We start from the raw sequence: 27,552 nt of genomic DNA on the forward strand, positions 1-27,552 counted from the left end.
CTAATTATGCATCAAATTGTAATTAATAGAATATTTATGCAAATTCATGTTTTTATGAACATGATTAAGAAAGTATTATAAAACCTAAATGAGAATGTACTTTAGATATTTTACGTATTCTTGCATATTATATACATTCTGTATATTTTTATACCTTCAAATTTCCTACAGATGCATGATCCGCACACACCATAAAACACGATAAACTGTGATATCATAAACATATTCCAGCGCTAAAAAATCACTGTAATTCCTCTTCAAGACATAATTAAACGTCCCAATAGTTGCTCCATCAATTCCATAACGTACCAAATTTTATTCTTTCTCTCTCACTTTCTATCAAATCTAACCCAACAACATTTTCAATTACCAACACACTCGTCATCGAAACTATCTCATTTGTTTTCTATTAATCATCCACGAACGTTCAACAGTCATTTACGAAAGTTTGCCTTATTATCTATCAGCAACGCGTTCAATAACCATCGATTCAATGAAGCGTGTATGCACGATCGAGTTAAGGATGGCTCGTTACAAGCGTGCTATGGTCCGGCACCGTTTCGCGCTAGATTAATGGCACGCTTTCGATTTAAATAAATCAAGGGGGTTGGTGCCGTGGCTGCTATCGTGTTCCCGCGCGAATATACGCGCTGCAAGGGCCTTGCTATCCGTGAGTCTTCGTCCAGCTCACGAAGTGATTCGCACGCAACCACCGTGTGCGCGAGATGTAGCTGCTGAGAGCGAAGCTGCTGATCGCAGAGCCGCATTCTCCGAGCAGAATTAGAGAGAGTACTATTACGGGGCATAAATTAAGTCCGATATTTTCGATGGCGAAGGGAGAACGAATCCTGAGCGTAGTACTATGGCGGTGCTATGGTATCGAACTCAGCAATCTACGTTTGCCTTCTTTTTTCGGGGCAATCCTTTGGAAACCGGATTTCCTTGCTACTCATAATTATTCAGCATAATGAAGTTCGTACCACGGATCGAGAGCTGGTTTTCATGCGAAAACTTATGAAATCATCCCTGAATACGAATCGTGTGATTGCGGCTGATTGAACTTGTTGCAGACGTTATGGAAATACTAGGAAGTTTAAGGAGATATACAAATTATATTGACGGATGATTCTGGTGGGTGGAAGCGAAAAAATTTTGTGAATGAGATGTATAACTTTTTTGTTGCGTTTAAGACTTTGTAGTTATATATACTCTTGTTTTACTTTTTCATATCAGAATTTGCATGTCGTTCGAGGTTCACCTGTGAATGGATCTATATTTGTGAATAAGTTGAACAATTCTTCTTTTATGGTTATATCTAGGATCTTGAAGTTATATTGTGTTTTATTCAGATTTGAATTTCTTCGTATAAAAATTTGGAAATTTTTCTGTTGGTCAATATCGTAGATGAATTTGTGTTCCTGGATTTGTTAGACTACATTTAAGATTTTCATACTTATATTTATGCTACACGGCTTGTTCATATTTAATTTTTTGAATACCAGAATCGGATTGTTCTCTTGGTTAAAAATTCTGTGGTTTGTTTATATTTGACCTTCTTCGGAATTTGAAAGTGATATAGTTTAAAGTTTGCATTTCAAATTGCAATATTATTGGACTTCCATATACTGGAGACTGGATACTGGGGACTTACTAATAAAATAAAATTCACATTCTCCAGCATCATTTATTTGCTTCTCATAAATATTCTCTTCCTCATTTTCTCTCTTATATTCCACACCAACGGCGCGTTTCCTTAGCAACTTCTTTAACGTACAATTTCGCAAGACGTTTCTAATTAAGAACTAACCCGCTAAATCCAATCACCGAGCACAGAACGCATCGATCACCAATAGCAAAACTTTCACCACAAATCCACCAATCATTAATCAAATCATTAATCACACAAACGTGCGAACAAATTAAACTAACAGTTATGTAATGTCTCATGAAATACGAACCAGCAGTAAACCGCGTATAATTAATTTAGCCACAAACATCAATCCGATGCTTAAAACCGCAATCACCTCTTTACCCCTTAACGCCAGAGCTCGTCTCTCAAACCATACAAAAGTATAACTTTATAATTGCGAAACAGCATAATACATTATAAACATAAAACGTAATTAACAGTTTGACAGTGTAATAAAATATCAGAGAATTCAAAATGAATTTTGATTTAGAAAATAATCACCGCCTTGTCCTAAAGATTTTCTGTATTTCTATTACGACGATATACTTTGTGTATTTTCGATGTTTTTCCATATTATGTGTATTATGGTTATTTCTTCGCCTTTAAATCTCCTACAAGTGTGTAAATAACCGTGGCCTAATTTTTATATATTCAAGAAACTTTTCTTAAAACAAGAAATTTATCACTTTTTTGTGAAAAAGATCGCGAGTGTTAAGAGGTTAATCAACCTCACGCGAAAGACTTAAACGCAACGTTTCCAAACGGTTCTCAGTGCCGAGTCCTGCCGAAAGCAACAAGACCATGGCTACATCCACGCTGCACGTTACACACGAAACAAGAACCGAAACAACGGTCGAGCAACGGTAAAACGTCACACCGTACCAAACGATTCTTAATTACCGAGGTCAGCGAGATACAAGGCACGCGTAGCCTTGCACAAGAGCGCGTATATCAAGCGTATCATATCATGCCACAATTTTTCCAGTTTCCCAACCGTCGGTATACGAAATCGAGCGAAATCGAACGAAATCTACCGGCAGCAGTCCGGTCTCTAATTGAAGATCAACGGTAAAATGCCACCATATTCGACGTCCCGTAATTGCCAGCCAATAACAGCCCCCGCTTATCTGATTCTTCGCCGCTCTATGGTTTCTAATTCGAACGGTATCAGCGAGGCCTGGTAGCTCGCCTCGTTAAGAGGCCTCATGCCTTCGATAAAGAGGCGAAAGAACGTTTCTCGTGGCCGTTGATCGGGACGCTGGCAAATTAAACGCGACAAATGTTACGTTTCCGCGTACGGACACGATTGTGCGACATGGTCGCTTAATTTAGATACAAGTTCGCTACAACGAACGGGCACCGTCGACACCAGAGGCTCGTAAGATGCAACGATACACGGCGCTGCCGACGAGATCGGGACCGGGGATTAGATTTTGCTTTTTCCTTGTTTTGCCTTGTTATTATCATTTTTACGGTGCTTTACGGAGGAAGAGATTGGGGTAAGAATGTATTTGACTCAACGTTGGAAGGAGATCGTACGAAGTTTGCGAATACATGTAAGGATTTCACGGGGATGATATGAAAAGTTCATTTCAGTTGTCTTTTTAATTTTTCTACTATTTGGTGGTTGAAAAGAAATACTGGGATATAATACAACTGGAATAATAATTGGATTAATAATGTGGAAAGATATAATTTCCAGCCGTGGAACAATATATACATTATTACATAAATTCTATTCAATTAACTTCTTGATAAATCAAAGATAACGTTTTAATATTATGCTAATAATCACTATTTGAAACAGATAACAACCAATAGCATAATCAAAAAGTCAAATATAAAAAGTGCATTGTGCAAGTATCATGTGCATTGTTACTCGTTTACACATATTAAGCATCCACCTTACAACATTGACACACCCACGAGAATCACGAAGATCGTATGAAAAATGCTCGTCGAACGTTTTTATTATTTTCGCCACCATAAATCTTGGATACCTGAAAGGAAACAGGACGAAAGCCCCGGCGCTTCTGCCAAGTTACTTAGTTACTCCCACGTGCGGACGCAATTCCTTAAGGATTAATACATTGCGAAACTACATACACGCATGAATCTGTCTTTATGGGCTCGAAGCTTCAAGTGTTCCCGGGTGGTCCGAATTTTACCGGCGCCACGTTACGTGTCGAGCCATCTGCAGTGTTAGCCCGCGGGCGATACGTGTTATGCTAATTGTTCCGAATACGCCGCCATAAATATTTTTTATTACGTTTCACCGCGGACAAAGAAGTATCGTTTGCGCGCGCGTTCTGTACTCGACGAAACGAAAAAGTACCACGTTACCATTTACAGCAGCTGGTTATACTCTTTGTACCAAGCGTCTCGTGTAGTTTAAAATTGCAACGCTAAAATTTTTTTAATTTATTTTTTCCAGTAAAACTCCGTTTATATCAACCGCGTTGCGACTGCTGAATTTTTATATTTCAATTTGACTGCCACTTTAGTACGAAATAATTTTTAAAGGCTGTCCTTTCTCAACTGAAGTTCAGATAATCAATCATTAAGTAAAATCCCTTTCACATAAACGGAGTTTCGCTGTAACTATAATTTATAAATTAGATCCGTGAAAAAACATCTAAATAATTATTTGAATTGTGAGAGTGTTTCATAGTACTGCTTCCTTAATTGATTTTATGGAAATTTTTGCTGTTAAAAGCAGAACTTTGCGTTACTATTAAAAACAAAGAAATGCAAGCGTCAGCTTAGGAATGAAATACAGATGCGAATATATTGGGTTGACAGTTTCTCTGGTATTTCCACTTCTATTTCGTTTCTAATCTCCCCATTGTATCCGTTGCTGTAATAAAGTCTCAGTTCTTCAAAGAATATTAAACTGACGGTCTCATTCGCTGCCAACCATAAACGCTGCAAGTGTCAAAGTTCAAGGGTTACCGACGGAAATATGTGGGATATTTTCTTTCTTCTCCATATTTACGTACACAGCATCCCTTATGTTGCTGAATATATCTCGCGTCAGGGGAAAATGCGTATACAGTGTAATAACGTACAGGGTGGTAATAATAATGGAGAATAATTGTTGATACACGTAAATAAGAATTGTTTAAACAGTAACCGCACGCTATCTCCTTATTCCGCGGCAAAGGAAATAGAGATTTTAGATCTGAAGATTTTATAGCACTCATTGCGAGAAATAATGCTTGATATTAACAAACATTGTTATTACGATGTTAAACAGAAATTGAACTTAAAATGAACTTTTTCATGAACGTTAATTTTGAAATATATACTATATTGATCAAATAAATTTGAGGAAAAATATCATACTGCGATAAAAAATTATCGTTCAATAAAACTTCGTAGAAATGTAGGAAATTACAATTCCTCTTCCACGGTTGATGTTTAATTCATACGTGTAAATTATGAATCAACGTCAATACATATGATGCACTTCCACATTCTTTCACACGCGCATCTACATTTTCCACTCATTCATGTTGTTCAATTAGTAATACAAACAATGACTTATAGAACGACTTAATAAATTACATTTTATACGAAAGATATTTAAAGTCTATGATGATCAAACATTTTTTATTCTTCTTAGTTGGAATTGTAAACCTTCCAGCTAACATTAATTTACTACATACTTATCATTCTAATTAATAAAAACTTATTATACTACATAATATAATATATATAAAATAATAATAATAAATCGTTAATTTATTATTTAATCAATTGAAAATTTATCTAAGCGCTTTCATAATAGTTGACTATTTACACTCTCGTATTTTTCGTGTTAAAATTTCGACAAAAAGTGAAGTTATGGTAAAGTTCAAACCACCTCGGGTAATACATAACTTCGGCTAAACGTGACTGGGATAACCGAGACCCCATTATATTTCCTTCTCCACAATTTTTACATTTTCTCATTTTCCGAGATTCTACGAGTTACTACGTATTTTTTACTTAAAATTCCATTGGAGAGAAGCAATTGAGGTCGAAAAGGGTAAATCGCATTTTATATGATACCCTGTATAATATAAAACCTCGGCGCGCAATCTCTACGTTGCATAATTCTCATCCTGGAGCGGAACGGAAATGGCGCGTGGCGAACAATTCGAGTCGCCGTTTCCGCGTAACACCTCATTCCGTATCCAGCGAGCGGCCATCCCGTCGCTCTCTAATCCCGAAGAACAATGCTCTCGTTTTCACTCGCTCGCGATGGAACGGAACGGTCGAAGTGGGACGACCAGTGTATCGGCTTTCCCTGGAAATTCGTAGGTGGCGAATGACGGACGCGAGCCAGCGCGATCGCGCATAAATTTCGAAACGACGCCGCTAAGCCGTGGTATCAATTTTCACGTGGGCATTAATTCCGCAGCGACGCAGCCCGCGGCTTCAAACGGTACGACTACGCCATTTTTCTCCCTCAATCTTCGCCCGTTTCCTCCCCTTTTCGAACTAACCTCTTTCACCCTACGTCGAATGAGGTCTCGCGACTTTCGATCATAAATACATCATCGAAGACACGATAACATACGATGATCGGCAATTATGATTTACGTGGGAATGATGAGAATATGTGGTTTTTTTGAAGATATCGAGAACAGAAGGCCGTGGAGGGATTGATGATTTGATATTTCGGTTGAAACTGTGCATAGATATTTATGTATCAACGAGATCTAAATGTACGGTAATATTTCATTTTATAGATTTCGAAATAGAATTTTTAATTAGACGGAATTAGAATTCGGTAGGGTTTCTATTATCACAGTTTTGAAAAGGAGAATAGAAATAGATTGCTTGTTGGGTCTTTTTATCACGTACCTATGTAATGGAATTGAGAAATTGACAAAAAGTAAAAGTTTTTCTTCTCAGTTTTCCTTCGAAGAAACTCATACAAGAAAATAAACTAAACTATTCAAACATTTTCTGTTACTCACACACAGTAAACATTGTTGTGTTCATTGCTACCTTGTGTACCTCGTTCATAGCTACGTACCTAGAACAGAGGAGAAAGATGGAGTGTTAACAACGTTATAATTGCTTGTCGGGGAGACGAGCGATGTTCGTTAAATTCGCGATATTATGATCGACCGTCGAACAGCCTAATTGTCTATCGAGGCCTGGCAGTATCTAATTAACCAGCTGGCCGTTTCGTTATCGCGATCCGACGACTTGGATGCGAGCATGGTATCGCGCAATTCAGTCAGGAATACCAGATGCGGTGGACGCAAACGTTGATGCAACCGAGTGCATGTTCCGACATCGAGTAATTGCTATAATCGCTTCTATGTGTTTCGTGCTTTGTTCCCCTTTCGAAATGACCTCGTTCGAGCGACGGTTCATGCTTTAATATTTCACGGTGCAATGTTCCCTACATTCCATGCTCTCTGGCCAATTGTTTGATGGATTCAGTAAGTTCATAAACATTATTAAAGTTTTGAGAGTGATTTTCATTTATTTATGTCATTGAGCGTTAAAGTTAACTATTTGTGAAAGCATGCTATACACTGAAAAATATACATTGTTAACCAAAATTATAGACTTATTTGCACGTTTATTTGTTTATTTTATATTTCAGAAATTAAGATGTCAGCGTAGAATTCTTTTACCTCAATGTACTCTTTATACTAGTCTCTGCAGATGTAAATATAGAAACCTAGTTTTGGTACAGATACAAATACGAATTAAAAGATGTAAATAATTATGAAGTATAAATTATTGGTAATTTATACCATTGGTAGTTCAACTGTTCGGGTTATCAAACTATTGATAATATTAGTTACTAGATCAAAGAGAAAAAAGAGAGAACTATGGGATAAGACTTTATATATGTTATATTTTTAGAGTTAATATTTTGCAATATATCTAACTCCATTTAGATAATGCTTGCCTGTTTTTATAATACTTCGATATCATGAAATTGCATAGACATTTTGCGATATGAGTTTGCCCGAAAGCGGATGACGTTAACAACGAAATCGTTCGAAACAATCCTACAGGAAGGCTAGCATTGCGGATGCGCGAGAGTACTTCCTGTTATGCTTGAACGGTGCAATTCAGACGTATCCAATAACTCTTGTGTTTTATTTCAAACCAGACGAGCAGCAATCATCGAAGTGGGCTAAGAATTATGGGACTCCTCTCGATGATGTTGAACTCGGTATGGCAATCGTATTGCGATTATCCTTGTCGTGCAAAATACAGCTTCTCGTAGAAAAACATCAAGTCAAAAAAGATCGTAATATGACGAAGTCGCACAAATCTGCATAGATCGAGGAAAATTTTACATTCTTTCGAAATAAAATATAAATGAACATGTAGAATATATATCATATTAACTTTATATCGTGCCATAATTTACTACGTTCGATAAAAAGGTATCATCATAATTAATTATAATATTAGTACATCTAATTTATAATATTGTTTATTACTGATTTATCATTGGATAATATTATTTATTGTAATCGTTCGTCTACTATTGATTTATTTTAATGGCGATGCTATTCAATAACATGTACAAAATATATTTATCACTAATAAATGAATATATGAGTTTCACAATTATAAAGGGTATAAATATCGGAAATTACGTTGGTGATTTCATTCGATAGGATATACCAAATATATTTAATATTTACAATAGAAATACATCACGCTAATAAATTAATATACCAATTTTATATATAACTATAGAATAAATAAATTTTTAAAATGTATAGAGTTCAATAAACGAATCGCGTGAAATTTCCTATTTCTAAAAATATTCCATAAATCCAGTATGAGCGAAAGGTTTAATTACGTAATCGTTCCACTTGTACCTCGTTCTTCCTCTAATGGGAAATTTTAATACCGAAGTCACCATAAACTATCAACAGCTGGCATTCCGCGAATATCACCATTACAACCTACAACATCTTATCACGTCAGTCAGAATCATCGTATCCTCCATTCGATGTAATCGCGAACGTACAGCATACACAATATCCCTTCATCTGTATGCAACCTCGAGCAGGAAAAGAAGAAACCTTAATCATACATCTCGTTCCATCAAATTCCTCGGACTATGGCCGGGTAAACGAGTGTCGAGGGGAGAGGGAACAGAGTTCACAGAAACCTTTCTGTGTCTAGGATCTAGAATCTAGAAACTAGTAGTAACGTTAGTATCTTGCACGCGAGATGAGCTACAATCAAGTCATTGAAAGCGAGGCTAAGAGTCATGAGAAGTGGCCCGATTGAAAGAACCCATACCGATTACCTGGACTTATTACCCGTTTCAACGGTACGTGTACATAACGCGCATGGTTTTCCTAGTTTTCGCGGTTTCTCGTGAAAGGAACGTGACTATCATTATCGTCACGTGTGGGCCGCACCCTTCGGGGTGGTACAGCCCATTAAAAGATACTCTGCACGTACGCTCTCACCTTCTAAAATGGTTTTTAAAATATACAATCGATCCGGTAGACAGCGATTTTCCGACTGGAATTTGACAAAAGTTAGCCATCGATTGTTGTCCGTTGGATAGTAAGTAGATTGTGGAGATTTTTGCATCTAACTATGGAGGATTTGGGAATTGAAGGAATTGGAAAATACTGTTTTACCTATTTTAGTTACGTTCGCAAGCTTGGAATTAGGTTATTCAGTTTTGGAATGGAGTTTAGGTTATTTAGTTAAATTGTAATTTGTGTATATTCTGTATTTCACGTAATAAATATTATTAAAAGCTTTCATCGTATAAAATGTAGATGTTAAAGTGAAGAGAGGGAGAGATTGAAATCTTGAATACTGTAACATCCAAGCATTGTATACTAATACTATTGACAATTTATATAGGAGATCCATTTGTGAATTGGAGCAAATAATCCACAAACATCATTTGTATCGTTTCAGGCTGAGAATTTTCAATCTGACGTGAAATTTAACTATCTGCTAATTGTATACAGTCTGACCGTACAAATATTAGTCTTGATTTTAATTATTCTATCCGTTCGTGTTGTGACGAAGCTCTGGTGTTACTTTAATTACATTCAGTATCCATTATTGTTTCGCATCAATTTCCTCTTCCCATTAATAAACAATCCATAATATAATTGTACTTCGATATTATAAAACTTTTAAGATCCTGTTTAATTTAACTTCCACCTACACATCAATGATTTGAAGACCTATAAGCGACTTGCAACGATCAATTTTCACCCACTCGTCTATTCCGCTTACTACAGAAACAAGTTGTTTGCTCCGAAACTAATATTTACGAAACAGAAAGAAAGATATCCGCCTATCATAACAAACGAAGTTAGTAAATCCACGAACAACATCGATACTTAGAATTTTCAATCTGACAATGGAATTTTTTAACCTTGCCTTCCTCCCACAGCGGCGGCAATTAATCAAGGAATATTAAGCAGCGAAGAGGGCGAGGGTAAAAGTTGGAGAATTTACGATTCATCCCGCAGTGAACTTCGCCCGCGGACTTAATAATTGTCTTCGCGTTTTTACACGGCCGTAAAGTCTGTAATCGCGCGAGATGGCTCGGATTGCCGAGGAAATTGCCAACTTCTCGCAGATGACATTGGCTTCGCGCCGTGGTGATCGCACGAAACGTTCGTGGTGCACGTAGGTGGTGAGTGAACGGCGCGCACAATATCCGCGCGCATGAATGAATGCGCCGTTACCAGCCTGAGATAAACGGTCTTAAGCAACGAACGCCTCACGCGTTGAGAAGTCGGGGGAGGCTCTTTGCAGTATCAACATCCAAGCGATTGAACCTCTTGGGGTAGAATTGGCTCGAATCGAGCCAAAGACATTGTGATGTTTCTTATCTAATGTGAATAAGATTCGAAAATTTACATACTGCTATGATATATTATAATGTACCTATTATTGGAAAGTAAAGAGAAGTGGATTCTTTTAAAGCTACAATTATCGATTTGTTAATCCTTTGAGTGTTTAATCTCCACGTATGTATTTAATGTATGTATTTAACGTATGTATTTAATGTATGTAACTACATTAGATATCCGGGAAGGAATATTCAAAATGAATTTTTGATTTATTATACTGTATTGGTTAACAGAGGGTATTTTATAGAAATTCTACTAATAAACCAAACAAGAAAAAACAGATTGCGTAAATGTACAACCAAATTACAAAAGAGGCGAGATATTATTCAGATTGTCGTGTGGACCTAAGTATTCTTCATCATTATCTTAACTCCTAACTATTATCTAACTATTATTTTCCCTTTTATGTCATAACAACGTATCAAATCCTGCAAAGAATTCGACATTTGAATATCGGCCTCGATGTTGTGGTTCGATGTGAAACCGACCACTTGTCTGACGAACGAAGAAACAGCGTTTACAAGCGTTCTATCCTACTTCGGATGACAGATGCTCGTTGATGGAACGTAACGAAGCTCTAGTATAGTTTATTAATGCGAAAGTTGAAGGAGATAGTAAGTAGTTTGGTTTTGAAAATTACGATGAGATTGATGGGGCTTGAAGACTCGAAAGAAGGATCAAGTGCATATTGTTTAGACGGTGTTCGGATTTCTTGGATTGAATTACAGGCAATGGAGGAGAATTTTGCAAGAAGTTTTTTAATATCTCGGAGAATGATTTATTAAGGGCAGAAACAGGTAACCTTTTCTATTATTCCGAGGAAGATAATGTACTTATAACTTTCCTCAACACTGACAGCAGTTTCACTAGAAAAATTGAAACCTACATTTGCGTTCATTCTAATAGTTAAAAATAAGTGTAGCGTACAAAAATATATCAAAGTAGTAACTTTTTCGTATCCTTATCTAAATAGGGATCGCAAGAGGGGATTCGGGCACGTGCAGTGTAAAATTGGTAGAGGTAAACAAGAACGACGTTCAGCAAGGGTAAAGCGCAGGGAGAAAGTAAAGAAGAAACATAGGAAGAAGAGGAGGAAAGAAGGAGACGAGGAGGAGAAGGCGTCAACCGAGCCAATATTCTAATGTAATGGGCTAGGCGTTCGTTGAACTTCACCGGATACCACTGTTCTCCCTCGTGTATTTTCTCAATGAACTGCCGTATACTGAAAATTCTGCTACGTCATGTGTCAGTTGCGCGAGAGACGAGAAAACTTCTCAAACGAATGGAATTTTTCCTGCTGAGAAGCAGCTTACGTGATATTTTATAAAGTTCGTTGCGATCCCATTGAAAAATGTACGAATTTCGGAGGATAGCAAAATTTTCATATTCACACATATACATATATACGTCTCAGTAATCGAAGATCCCTTTTGAGATTTTATTGAAAAGTGTACGTAGCCTAAATCTGAAGAAATTTATAAAAAGTTAAGCTAAGTTATTTTTAGGATGCTAAAATGTTAGACGCACGTAAATAAACATTCTGTTTACATTATTAATTTCTATTTCTCATAAACGTTATAGGAGACGTATAAGAAAAATAGAAAAGTAGGAATATTGTACTGTTTGTTATACTCAATGTGCTGACCTCGACAGATTCTCTGAGATGGATATGGTCGTGACGAAACTACTAATTAAAAATGCAAACATCTATTTAATCAATCTATTTAATCTAGTTATTAATAAATAAAAATTAAAGGGGTGATAGCATTATCTTAAAAAACGCGAGAGAAATATACAGACACGTCTCTTTTTACGTTCAATTAACAGTCAACACAAGTAAACATTCGTATGCAGGTACAACGTATCGTGTTACAAGCATGAAGGTTGTACGCGTGTTCTCGTTTTGGTTAAAAGCGACGCACGTTGCTGAACGAATTCCATTATATAGGTGGTGTTGATTCCATCGAGACGTTGTCGATGCAGCGATGCATTCTCACTGAACGTTTGTCAGTGATCCGACTGCCACAGGTTTGCGGTATCACGCGCTGTCAGCCTGTTTGCTCGTCTATGCTAAGGCTAACCGAGAAGTGTCAAATCTCTGTGCGAACACCATCGTGAATGTTAACGTTTACAGTAAGGTTGCCGTGAAACTTTGCCGTAAATCGGCCGTGGCTGCATATAAATGCATGACACATCTCGATACAGGTACTCGATACACCTCGTTTAACATTTTTTTAGATCCTCTTGAAACAGAGTCATAGTATGAACGCTCCCATCTCTGTCGCAGTTAGAGTTTCCTTAGTTTTTTTAAAGGTTCGGATTCACTTTGCAAATGTTCTACGAACGGGTATTTCTTATCTCGACGATAAATTAAATCGTCGAGTTTTTATTAAAAATATCAGTGACTGACCGTAGATCAATAATAAGTGTTGAAATCATAGATTTATATTCTGCGAAAAATCTAGCAGAGTTTTTAGGAGAAATCTTTTTTTGCTAACACTTAATTTTATGAAAGACGTAAACAAATTATTAAAAGACAAAACTCATCAACGCCGTATATGTAGAATGTTGATTGAATGAAAAAATACTTTTCTAACCTAAGGTGATATCCTTTAAAAAAAAATCCTTTATTCGCATACATTGCAAAAATCATGTAAATCCAAAAATCTAGACAATTTCTATAAAAAATTACGAATTTATCATTTGTTAATTGTATCAATGTGATAGTTCTGGTATTAAAGAATCTGAAAATTGTGCAAGAATTAACGAGCTACTTTTAACCAAAGGATTAATTAATCAAGCAGCTGGTTCGAAGTTTCAAGGTGGAAATTAAAGTCGTAAATTTGGGTCGGTTTCGGGCGGAACACATTTCTAGTCGCGTTTTTATCCCAGGACAATGTTGTCGATCTAAATAAAGGGCGTAGATCGAAACCGAATTAAAATAGAAGCATCCGTGGCAGAGGTGTATTTGTAAAGCTTCAAGTACCTCCTCCCGTCTTGCACTTGGCACAAAGAGACTGAACGACGCCTGAATCATTGATCAGCCGCTTGTTTACACGTAGCTAATTTTAGAAAAAGAACGGAAAGGGCTGTTCAGCTTTCGATGTGCGCTCACGATGACATTATACCGTTTCAGTACAACGTTTCCAGCATTTCTATAGTTGGAATAAGAGATATAGTTAGGCGGCAAAATCGGTCAAAAGCAAAGGTTGTTATATTTCTAGAGTTCAAACAAGTATCTAAGTTATTATTTTGGGGGACATCTTTGGATATTATTTCTAATCTAAAATCTTGTTCAGTGTTGTACAAACTCTTCCTGTATACTGGGTGGTTGGTAACTGGTGGTACAAGCGGAAAGGGGCGATTCTACGCGAAAAAAGAAGTCGAAAATACAGAATAAAAATTTTTCGTTTGAGGCTTTGTTTTCGAGAAAATCGACTTTGAATTTTCGCTCGGTACGCGTGTACTTTATCACGTCTCGTTATAACGGATCTCACTGTAGATCGTTATCTCGATGGGAAAATGAAAAAAAAAACAAAATAAAAAAAAATTTTTATTCTACATTTTCGACTTCTTTTTTCGCGTAGAATCACCCCCTTTCCGCTTGTACCACCAGTTACCAACCACCCTGTATAAATGTATAATAGCATTCTTTTTTAATTTTATTCTTTTATTATAAATTTATCTGGAAAAATTAAATTGTTCGTTGAGTTTGTTTGGATATCGTCAAAATATGAAACTTCTTCGTTTAAAAAAGTATTTGTTTTATCTACAAAGAAACAAACATTTCGAAACGAATAAACTCAGATCACGTGATTTCTTCCTTGTTGGATAGAGTATTGCGCTTTCAAACAAAACATGAGCGAAGAAGAGCCACAAAAATACATTGCTTTATTTTATTTTCATGAAAATAAAAGAGAAACCAGGAGAAGGAATGGAAGACTCAAACAAGAAAATTTCGTTTCGATTTTTCGCGTCTCTGAAAGAACAATAAGTGGCGCACATGGAAAGATAATAAAAATTCGATATATTTTTTACAGTTAATTCGATAAATATAAGCAATAAAAATATCTGTACGTGAAAATATTGTTTTATAGGTAAAATATACGTTTTTATGTATTTTTCGTATTATTATGTGTAAATATTAAAAAGTTGAACCGCATTTTATATACATATAGGTACATGTATTAAATGATAATGAAAATTGATTAAAAATTAAAAACTAGAATTAAGTAATATCACACATATGCAATGCGCGTAATAATTCGTCGAACAAATCTTTTTCACAACTCAAAATGTTCAAAAGAGTTGAAGAACTAGTTAATATGATAGACAAATCTGAAGGTTCACGTAACAGGAAGGTTGCTGTTACTTTCGCTGTTATTGTATCGCGAAAACGAAGTTCATATCGTGTGTAAATCGATGGAACTGTTCCTGCCACCCTCGTATTCTGTAGGGTTAGCGCGATGTTTACAGCAGAATGAAGTGCGATCATCCGTGTGACGATAGGAAAAGGCAGAGCGAAAGAGACAGAGAAAAAGAAAGAGAAGAAGAGGCTTTGTCCAAGGTCCAGGACATTGATTTTCAATAGGTCAGTCGTGGAACCGGTCGACAACGTTTACAGGATCGTACGATGGATCAACCCACATCGTGCCTTTTGTCGATGGATTTTGGTTTACCTCGTCACTTGCCTCGATAGTTCGACGCAAACTCCACGAGTAAACAGAGCACGTGTGTAGAGGAATAAGAGGCTACACGTGTCGTAAATCAAAATCCTCATATATGCGAAATTTCGCGAAATTTCTTATAATTAAACGCGAGAACCAAATATTTGCGCCAGACTTCTCTTGAATGGAAATCAGAGATGTACGGATTAATAGACGAGTTTTATATAAATTGAAATTAAAATACCATTTTTATAAATTGAATTTAAAATATTAGGAATTTCTATGAAGATGATTGAATTTTGGCAATTGTGATAAAATGGGGTTGAAAATTACAAAACGTACGAATATTAAAGCTAATTTTTCTTAATTAATTAATTAATTTCTTAATTACATTGGGAACATGCTTAATATATTTTATATACAGAGCAATCAGACCATCGATTTTTGTTTCCTTTTTTCAAGATTTGGAGAAAAAGATAGGGGATAAAATAATGGAATAGTTAAATGATCGGCAGGATATACTTACTTGTCTATCGAGAAAGGTAAAATATATAACACGTAAAAAATATATATATAGGATTTAATATGTTCATTTAAAAAAAAAATTCAACTCAGAATAATGTTGGACATGCCTCAAGAATGTTCTTGAGGGTATAAGGAAATTCGTGTTAATGTTGTAACCCGTTCGAAGAATGACAACGAGAGAAAAGAAGCAAAAAGATCGAATGGAGCACAAAAGAGTTGTGCACACTCCATTTGCCACGATTCGCTCCACAATCCGTTCCCTAAAGTATCGGCTAATCGATTCACCGGAGCGGCTTCATAAATTATCGTGCTCGTTGAGCCTGAAGGAACCTTGACCCAAATGCCTGAATCGACCGTCCAGGAAACTTTTCGACAAAAGCCTCGAAGCATCGGAGCGACTGCATCCGAACGTGCTTACGCACGTGCGCGTAAATCGCATGCAAAAAAGCGTGCACAACCTTCGAAATCGCGTCCTCGATCTCGAACTTGAACGAAAATGTGCCTATCTTCAGGCATTCACGGAACGACAAACTCCTGTCTTATGAATTCTGTACTTCTATTTGCCATCGTTTCAATAATTCGAGAAGCTCGAAGAGTATATATGATACACGGTCTAAAAAAAAGTATTAAAATCAAAATTAACAAATAATTTATTTTATTAATTTTGATAGTTTAATCAATTATACAGTTTAAATGCTTATTAATTCCACAATTCATTTGACACTACATTAAAAAATTTAATTTTTAGTCTTGAACGTTCGTCCAAAACATTTGCATAGAAAACATTATATTCTGTTTCTTATATAGCAAAAAATAAATTATAGTAATTCTAGGAGAAAAGAACAGAATTTTAACCGTCAGAATTTAGGTGTTTAAAATCCCGAAGGTTCTTTCACAGGATTAAGAAAGGGCGCAAACAAAACGATGGAAATCCTGCACGTGCATGCGGTAGTCCAGCCGAGTCCCAATTTACGTTTAATACCGTGGTCATTAGAGGGCAATGCTAATCACGACCGTTCAAAAGCACGTTGCACGTGGGACCACCGTTCAGTGGTAAACTTCTCTCGTTATAGGTGAGTTTTAAGCCGCGTGGCTGTGTGTCATCGCAATGACAGGAGTAGTTTGTAATTCCAGAGGAACGCGCGTGTACATTTATTTAGAGAAAAAATGCAGCATTTGTAGTTCAATTGAATCGAGAAAAGAAATTTAATTATATAACGAAAATGTGATCTTTACTTAATTTTTTAGTTTATTAATTTTAAAGCGCTTTTATTTAACGTTTTTGTTTTTAATCATAGAAACGTGAAACAAAGTTTAACTTTAATTTTAACTATTATAGTATAAAAATTTGAACCTGCACAAAATTTTTTTATAGTTTGCTATATGCTATTTTCTCCCACCTTATCACCTTTAATCACTTGCCTTGGAATCTGTCAATTGTGTGAGTAATTGCATGACTACCTTCACTTTTCGAAGGTCTTCTACCGAAGATTTTGATCAAGTGTGAGCGGCGTTATTCGAAGTTAAGTGGTAAAGTTAACATTATCAAATCAACCATTCAGAACTGTTTCGCTATTTGCAAAGGCGACATGTCAATTGATCTTACATTTCTGCGAAGAACATCATAAAAGCAGTCGAAAAGCAAAGAGATCCATGACATGATTCGCAAATACAGGTCCTGTGCAAACAACATGATCGATCACCTTTCTTTCTAAATAAATATACGACGAAAGGATCCGTAGAAAAGAACTTGATCAAACGAAACGTGAAGTTTTCATCTTCGTTGCAAATCGTGAGGAACCGTTCGAAGTTGAAAGAACGACGCATGAACTAAAAGAACCTAAACAAACAGGCTCTAAGTGACTCCATTAACGGATATCTTTTGGCAAAAACGTGAAATCTTGACTGCCTAGAGATTCACTAACTAAATTGAAAAATATTTTTTCTAAAGAATGTATACGATTTTGTGCAGAAACCGAATCGATTCGTTAGTGGTGTCACTATATCGAAAATACAAAAAACAAACTATTTCATTAGGGTTTCAGGCTTTTATCCTTTGTATTTTTTCGTAATGAACTTTTTACAGTCAGATATTGATGTAATTTATTAAAAGTTTTATTATAGATTTCACATATTGCGTCCTTGCTTGCAAAAGTGGATCAGTTTGAAGAATGTTTGAAAGTTTTTTAGATTCACACGCTTTTGAAGCACAGAATATGATTGTATACATGTTCCTATATATTTATTTTTAGCATATCTATCTCTTTAATGTTAACAAAATAATGTACGTATTCACAGTTACATATTCATAAGCAGTTCTTTGCAGCTTGTAAGAAAAGCTAACATTTTTGAGTTGAATTACTTTCAAAGCGAAAGTACAGCATATTTGCGCAACTTTATATTATGTCCTAATAATAACACCTAATTTCCAAAAGAGTATTTCAACTTCATCATTATTATATCCAAGACCTCATTCCAACAATTTCATTGCCATGAAGAAAAACAAAACCCATGTCTAATTCTTTATTGCGCCTCAAAACACATCCCAAAATTTGCCCAATTCCATAAAAAAGAGAACGAACGTTCTCCAAAACGTTGCTCAGCTCATTCAACGACGCCACGTGCGGCAATCGCAAAAACACGATAAAATCTGAAGCGAGCACGAAACGCGCTGACGTACAGATCTCTAAACGCCAAGGAACACCTCCGTTATAAACCGCCATCAACCTCCTCTTCTCACTCCTCTTGCTTTTCCCTCAGTTCCTCCTTTATTTTATGTACTAACAACGCTCCGAAATATTCTCTACTTGCTCTCGGTCGGTTCTAATAATAGATCCGAACACAAAGGGGTATCTGTTGGCTTTCACGTCAGAGCCGTTGACCACCGCGTCGAGGAGTCAGTTTGGTTCCTATGGCGGCCCTGAGGATCGTGGCAATAAAATAATCAGGAGCTTAAGGGATGAAGCCCTGCGAATGGACGGGAAACCTAAACAAATAACACGGGGCGTCTGAGTTGGAGCAAAGAGTGGTGGTGGCGTGCGCCCGTGACGTCACCCAGCGTCTTTCTCAGGGTGTATTTTCTCAACAATGCATCAAGACCGGCATTTATAAACGGCGTTTGTTTTTGTTAAACGGTCCACCGCTATTTCGGGACGTCGAAAGCTCTCTGACGTGTCGTAAATCAGTCCGGCTGCGAATGATTCGCGGCGCATCAGGAAGTAAGCGGCTGAGGAAGATCAGCGGCGCCAGGCCCTGAGGAGAACACCGACGATCCTTCGGGGCCGTCCACGAACACGTGGATGCGTTTACATTCGACGATTCTTCGTTAGATCTCGGCCAATTTAGTTCTTCGATCGTTTCGTCTATCTACGTTCGATGTGGGCTTTTTGTTGCGTAGATTCGACGGAGGATCGGGTTCGTAGCTGAATAGTTTGTAGTTAGGATTGAAGATGTTCTTAGACTGCTATTTACTGTTACTGGATATCGAATTAGAACCGCATGCAAACAGTCCATACTATATCATAAGCGGTAATTTGTCATTGGCGACCCAAATTATTACATATAGAGATCATAATTTATGCAGGGTGATTCATAAATGCATACCCATATTTTAGGAAGCGAATTCACATATTACAATAACTAAAAAAAGACGTCATACGAACATATATATCGTACATACTTTAGTTTTCAATTATCGATGGTTAAGGAAAATGTTGTTCTGTGAATTGGCGATTTTCACTTATCATGTATGCGTTACACCACAATTAATTATGCCTATTATACAAACATTAATATGTACATTTTTTATTAATGTATGAACTACTAATTACTAGTATTATTAACTGAAAGTTACTTCGATATAACAAAACGATATTAACTGTTATATAACGAAAACCTTCCCAGTTAATGAACAGATTATTCGTTAAAGAAAAGATTAAAGATCTTTTCAAATATATATTCAACTAACTACAAAGAAGAATTTCAAAGAAAAGCAATACCAGAAAGAGACAATTATTAATTATTCTTTATTCTCCGAGAAACAGCATTACCACACACAGCTTAACATAGAGAAATCGAAACAATACAACTGTAAACTGTCAAATAACGACCCTCTGTGGACGATTCCAACGAGGAAGAGGACACGGTCCAAGTATGACGATTACCAGAATTTGCCAGCCGTGAAACGAGAGCCGGTATTTCGCGTCGCTGAACTTCGGTACGATCTTTCACAATGCTTCTGAAAGAATACATCCTAGGTACTTGACACGCTTTGCTGATCTTCTCAAAGACTTTTCGCAAACATATATATTATTTCACGACGACGCAGCTCGATGACACTGAATTGATAAAAAGTGTATATTATTGCACAGAAATTTCAAAGATCCTTCGTGTAATATTAATGAGACTTTCCGGACGATGTCAAGGTGGAAACAGTATTAGATATAGAATCTGTTTAAAAGAAAGATTACTTCCAAAGATATCTTATTTCTCTGCAGGCATTTCTCTGAAGAAATAATTTATTTCTATTAAAAACCATTTCCAATATTTAATTTAACGGTTTGTTTTAAGGTTATATAATAAAGAAGTTTTTTTCTGAATTTCTACTTACTAATTTCAAAAGCTTTTAAAAAGAAGGATTCTTTTTAAAAGTATATATCTTAATCTTTTGTGTTTCTTAGAAGAGAGATTTTATTTTTACCGAGGAAAGCTTCCAATATTGATTTAACAAACTGTTATGTAATGTAGAAGTTGTCAAAACTTTTTCATGTTTTTTGGAAATTTAGAACAATGAAATGATTAAACATAAACACCCCGCTTCGTGTAAACAGCTAAATTGTTATTTTCACGCGGTACAATAATTCTCAATATTGTTATGAATTCTCGATTCTTCTATAACTTTACATAAACAATGTGTTTCTTTCTTGTAAGAAGTAATTTCTAGGACAAATAAACACTTATCTTTTTCTGTCTCCCGCACATTTGTTTTATCCAGCAGTAACTCTTAAGATTCATAAGTATACTCATGACTCGTTTAAATATATTACAAAATTCAGAACTCTACAAAACCGAGATAGATATAAGCGATTTACTTAATCATTGGGATTAATTCTTTTCAATTACAACAAAAGTAAATTTTTACTAAGTAAATATATATCATTCAATCTTCTTTTCACCGCAATTTGTACAAACAAGTCTTAAAAGCGCGATCACCACGAGCAAATATTGACTTTCCAGCTACAGGCAGATTAGTACCGTTTACGCGTTTCTGCACGCAATAAATCATCGTCATACGGACAAGCTGTACTCTCGTAGCCAGAACTGATAGAAATTATCTGAATTTACGCACACTGGCAATATAATTTGCGTCACTGAACGTTCTGCGGTGTCATCGTGTGTCGAGGAATGACGCTAGTCCTGTTGAGATTTCCAAAATAGAGTCCAATCACGATCGATTTCCTTTTGCAGCTTGTCATGCATTGTACTCGTTACGTGAAGGATGATGCGCTTGTGTACGTCGCGTCACAAGAAAACCATTTCCAATATGATACGTGAATCTTGTCTTCCTTATAGAATTTCTTACACAAAGGAAAGAACGAAATAAGATACAGTAACTCACAAAGGCATTTGAGATATTACAGAAATTTTTTATGAATATATTATTTGCGTTATGCGAAACATTTAGAAGCTTCATTTACTCTGTAATGAGATTTGACTGTCATGATTATGTTGGTACAGTTTGAAACAAATCTAAAAATGTATATATGTAGAAGTTATAAAATATGTATTTTAATGCAATGTATACGGAAAATTGATTAGAAGCATGACTATGTGAAAAGTGCTTTATATTTGGTGTCAGTATTTATTTTATTAAATTATGTTTCTCTTGCAAATATTTATATCACAATCTTCCCAGAAATTCTAGTTGAAATATCCATAAATTTCATGTCAGTACCTATTTTATTAAATTATTTTATCAAATTACGCTTCTTTGAAATATGAAAAATTTCCTAGAAATCCCGTTGGAAATATCGCGAAATTATTATTTCAAAAATCATACGAAAACAAATAAGCGTTAAGAGTCTATATAAAACAGCGCCTCTGATATAAATCACGCTTTTTAAAATAAATCTTTCTAGTCTCCACGAGGAACATACGGACGATCCGTTAATTCGAATGGAACATTTGCAAAATACTCGATACGTCTCGCGATCAGACGCTTCTTTAGCAGGCTAGAAAAACAATTGGCAGCCACTTGTTTCGTTTACGCCAAACGGCACGTTTCGTTTGTTTTTCGCGCCTTAACGTCGCGTCTCCCTGGCACAAAGAAAATTTTATTCCTCGACTTTCTGTACCGATGAAAGTTCCTTTTTGCTTCAACTCCATAAACTTTAAAGCTTAAAACTTAAAAGCTTGAATTTTAGAGTTTCATATAATGATAGTGTTACAAATGTAGTCTTTAAGGTTGAGTTTTAAAGCTTCGAAGACTCAAAAGCTTTATATATACCACTAGTCTGAATAATCCTACAACTCACGATTCTGTAGGCTCCTTCGAACATAGATCGCGTGGTTAGAGATCCGGAGGTTTTACCGTTAGATTCGTAAATTCTCGCTTAAATCTTTCTTCTTACGGTACCGCTCGTTTACATGCATTTAGCAATCGCTTGGATGACTATATTCTGACGATAAACATCGCTGATTTCGATAGGAAAGCACGCTGACGCGATCAGGTTCCCTTTACCGTACGTATCTCGCGGCAGGTTTCTATTATTCGATTCTATGGAGATGTTTAAATACACATTTTATTGAAGTCATGTTCATTCTGTATAAAATAGTAATTAACTTTATTATACAATAATACTAAAATAAAAATAAAATATAATAAAATTGTGTAGCATGAGATATTAATAAAAACTATTAACTCTAATCTATTAAAGTAACTCCTAAATATTATGCACCTAAGGAATCACTTGCAACATAATATTCATTCAAAACATGATATACATTTACAATACTTTGACGACATAGCACGCCAATTGTCAAATAATCATATTGCGCTATGTAAATATGAAACTTAAGTACTGTTTCAAATAATATATAATAAAATTAAATATAAAATAATATATAACATATAATATATCAAATGGATAATTATATATAGAATTAATAATCAAAGTCTTTTAAATATCGTCTCTTCAAATTCTCATACCAAAATCATTGTTCCCAATAAAATAGGCCAGTCGATGTGTTGATTACGAAACAATGTAAAACACCCACAACAGAAATAAATATGAGAAAAAGGTTAAAATACAAATATTCTACGCGTGTATTCGACTTGATCGAAATATGTGTGTGTGGTCCAGGCGACGACACGCTGTCGCAGGCAAACGAATCGGCACGATTCGAGGTCCAATTGCGTCACCGAATTATTATTGCTTCCACGAACGTTCTACATACGTTTCCCTGTCGCATAAAAAGGCGCCGCGGCTGGAAATGTTCCGCGAGACCGGTGAAACTTTTATTTCAGCACGTCGAGCGCGTACACGCACACGCCTCCGCGTTTCCACGAATCGAATTTGGCCCGGCTAAATTTGAATCTCGCGAATCGACGGTTCCGTGCTTTATCGCGGGGCGATACTCGTTCGTTCGGTGCATCAAATAGTATTTTAGCGTCCTGTCCTGCATTATTATTTTATAGATATTTGATTCTGAACAGTGACTTCTCCCTTCATTAATTAAATTGTTTCATCTATGAAAGTAGTTTTTCATTTTCTAACATATGTTGAAATATTTAAGTTTCCTGTGTTTTTTACTTTCTCCGTAAAGTTACATAACGAGATACAAATTGCTATGTAACAATAATTAAATATTTTAAGCTGAAAGAAAAACAAATACAGCATAAGGAAATAATAAAAAGTCGGCTGTATCGTATGTTTCGAAATGGTCATTGTAAGCGTGATGGAATAAAATTCAAGACTTGCTGAACATAGAAATGACTGTAACTCAATGTTTGATCATGATACCTTGTCAACTCTTTTAATTATTCATTTTAGGATTGCTTTAAGGTGATATCCTTGATAAGAAAACTATGAAACGAAACTAAAATTATCAGAAGAGTCTTGAACATAGATTCTATGAATTTTAATCAGAAATTTAATTAAAACTTTTAATATAACACATATCATTTCCGATCTTTATGCTCCTTTTATCGTCGATTTCTGATAACTCAATATCCAATTCTCCTTCGTAATACGATTAACACACGTAAAGGCCATATATATTTTAATCGTGTATCAGGAAAAATCAACAAATAAAACGTACACGAATAACAACGCCATACTACTTCTTGCTGCAACCTGTAACCAAAGGAGAAAGTTTGAAAAACTCCATTATAAGGCTATTAATTATTCGATAGTGACCTCCGTGGTGGAAAATCAGCATTCCTCGCGATAACCTTGCGACACGTTTAACAGGAAAAGCTTGTGAATAAAAACGGCGAGTGTTGAGGTGAATCGATTCCCAAGAGAGTAGCTCTAGCCGGAGGTCTGGTCGCGAAAACCGCTCTCACGGTTCGAGTTTACGATCTCCCTCGTTCTGCGACCGAGCCAATGCAGTCTAAACAACCTTCGTTGGTCCACACCTTTCGAGCTCCAATGTCTAAATTCGTTCATTCGGGAACGTGAGACCGATTTTTTCTCCTAATTCTCCCCTTTTCTTCGTCCTCTAGCTGGGATTCTTTCTAACGATACTCGAACAAGCACAGTAGGAGTTTTTCGCTAGGCGAGATTCCGTGTGAGAACACGATTCGCATGTAAGCGGTCCGTCTTTATAGTCGACCGTTGAAAATAACGCTGGATGCGGCTCTCTTCGAGTTCGTCGACCCAGCCTGAGAAGCATTGACGTCGCTCTGACGCAGGATGCGCCCCAGCTTCGCCTTCTGTCCAATAGTCGCGCGAACCATCTCGATGATGGCACCGATTGACGGGCCTATTTTCGTGCTTTTTATGTAATCCATTATGGACACCGACTGACTACCACCGACGTTTGCAGACCAGTGATAGAAATGGACCCCCGCGGTTGGATCAAAGCTTCAGAGAGGACGGGGAGAAGCTCCGTTCACTTCGAGAGCGAAGTGACTCTTGAGATTCTTCGAGCGATTTTTGACGTGCGGGCCAGATGAAACAATCATTGCCATGTTTTAAATTAAAGAGTCGATGGCACTGCGGACTTTGAACTCGGGTGACGGGGCGGAGGAGAATTTGTCATTGTGATTGGATCATTGAATAGATGGATATGACCAATTTGTGGATCCCATCGGGGAAGATTGTTATTAATTATGTTAATTATTAGGACTATGAACGATTAAAAATATGGAGATTGTATTAAAGGAATTAAAATGAAAAGTATATGAAAAATACATGATCTATCGAATTTCTATGAAAAATTGTTAATTTGTCTACTTTGACTAGTCTGGTACTCTCATATTAATAAGATGTGCAATGAGTCAAGGTGCATTTTTTCCTCCATAAATGTTTTTGCAAGAGGTCCTTCTGTCTTTTACCTTATGTTTTGAATATAATCTTATATTATATATAAATGATATAATCTTCTATATTTTATTTTTTGGTTGATTTCACCTTATTGTAATAAAGAACTATTAGTAAATTTCGTTTGATTAAAATTAATTGTCTATAAAGAAACAATATTGTATCAAATGGATGTTTAGCAAGCTATTTTTTTTTATGATATAACGTTACCATAATTTTGATGCATTTATTCATCGACGTCTCGTAATTTGTTAATCTTATTTTCTCCTAACTTTTCTTCAAATATAATAAGTTCTTACTTTCATTTCCTGAAGTATATATCAAACAAAATTTCAGAGAGCGATACGTCATAAATATTGTATCGAAAAATTGCAATACTAAAAATTAAGTGTAAAAAACTTTAAATAACAACTTGTGTCATAACAATAATTAAGCTAATTAAATACTAGTTCGAAAGCAGCGCTCAGTTAGTGAAGTTAAGATTTATAATAGTTTCCTTCTTGAGTATTAAAAACTTCGCCCGTGGCTATAAGCTTTCTCGAATAACTTGTCCGCTGAGAATTATTCACGTACTCTTGCAAAATCGATTTTATACATTTAGACGAACGAACAACGTCTTAATGTGTTTCTGAACAGCCGTGTATATACCTATAGACTAGTATAAACATACCTATCTGCGTTCTTCGTTGAGCGAAAGAGTCGTAAAATTATCATTCCATGCAAAACCAGTAAAGTCGAAAGGTATCGCAAATTACACAGTGAAAGTTACACTCGTGCGTTTTAAACGATCGGTTAAACTTGTTAATTACCGAAAGCATGTAATTTGCAATATCCACGTGGGCATGGAATCACGAACAAAACTTCCAAGCCAATTATCTATCCCAGTTGAGTTTTCCATGTTATACACCGACGCAATTCCAATTTTGCGCTATTCAATTCGAATCAGAGAAACCTACATTAAATATTCACGTGGTGACGAGATGAGAAGTCATTACGCGCTTCTGATGCCACTGACAGCAGCTTGCGTAGCCACGAACGTCGTCGAGAATATCAACGTAACGCGACCGTGCAGAAAATTAAATTAAACGCCAGCTTCGTGTAACCCTTAGTCACTTTCTAATAGCTAGTCTAACCATTTTTCCTATACTAACCGCTTCAATATACTCTCTGGTCAATAAAACTGAATTCAAAGGATTGCGTGAAGTTCCGTTCAAATCCGTCATTTGAATTTGAATCGTCCGAATGCATCTAAATAACTTATTAATAAATAATTGTGTTCATGCAAACCAAGTTACTTGTCCGAATTCATTAAATTTACTCACTCATGCAACCTGACTTTAAATGAATACCTAATGGCAAATGAATACCTAAAGTAATATTTCTTGTAGCAGACTTAAAAATTAAAATAAATTTTTCCAGCATTTATATAACGAATTTTACCTTATACCATTTCGAATTTGCATACTATTCCACTAAAATTAATTCGTTTCCTATTTTTTCAACCCTTGTGTCTTTTGCCATTCAAACTTCTCTTTTCGTCAGCTATCGGCGGCAGGACAAAAACAAAAGTGCTTCGTTCAACGATTTCCTAGCGATCGATAGTATACGAGCATACAGCCGATAGTCGTCAGCGATCAATCCACGGATACAATGTCGGCCATCCAAGAATTCTCTGGTTCCAACGTAAAGTACCGGAAGAAGGAAAACTCTTATCGAAAGTCCTCGTCAGAAATATCGCGGAGATATCCTGGAAGAGATATCGAGCGCGAGAAACCGACGGACCTGGTCGTAAGCTAAAACTACGCATTACCAGCTTATCTGCCACGACCTTTCGGGACGAACGAACGAAGATCTACGAACCGTGTGAACCAACGTCCAGTTGAGGACCGCGCGTGTTTCGAGCGGAGAGGAACGCGGCCCACGCGATCATCGGGATCTGATCGGCGATGGTTCCATCTTCCCTCTGGTCGAAGGAGATGGGTGACGTCAGGCTACGTGGCATTTCATGCTAATACGATAATGATTGGGCCAGTTAGACGGCCACCAATTGACCCTACCGGTGTAACGTTCACGTCCTACCGGGGACGAATCGAACGATCAAACGACAGAGTCAGAGGAAAAATATGGATACAAAGAGGATATTTCAGTGAAAGTTCATCTAAGTGGATTTCCTTGGCCAATCACGAAAGATTGGACCGACTGATAGTTCCGACTATATCGCATATTGCGTGGGAGCTTCCAATCAGTGACTC

At 36.3% G+C, this 27,552-nt stretch overlaps 1 protein-coding gene and 1 long non-coding RNA gene across 3 annotated transcripts in view; one reads left to right on the top strand and one right to left on the bottom strand.

Moving 5' to 3' along the window:
- The window catches only part of LOC126869345 (rho GTPase-activating protein 7), a 349,000-nt gene that overhangs the window by 108,399 nt on the left and 213,049 nt on the right, over nucleotides 1–27,552 (bottom strand). The window lies entirely within an intron of this gene.
- LOC126869361 (uncharacterized) lies at nucleotides 6,736–8,390 on the top strand. Its single transcript, XR_007690908.1, has 2 exons — nucleotides 6,736–7,131; nucleotides 7,299–8,390. It is a non-coding gene; the product is annotated as an uncharacterized LOC126869361 (long non-coding RNA).

The sequence above is a fragment of the Bombus huntii genome, chromosome 9, assembly GCF_024542735.1.
Source record: "Bombus huntii isolate Logan2020A chromosome 9, iyBomHunt1.1, whole genome shotgun sequence".
NCBI lineage: Eukaryota > Metazoa > Arthropoda > Insecta > Hymenoptera > Apidae > Bombus > Bombus huntii.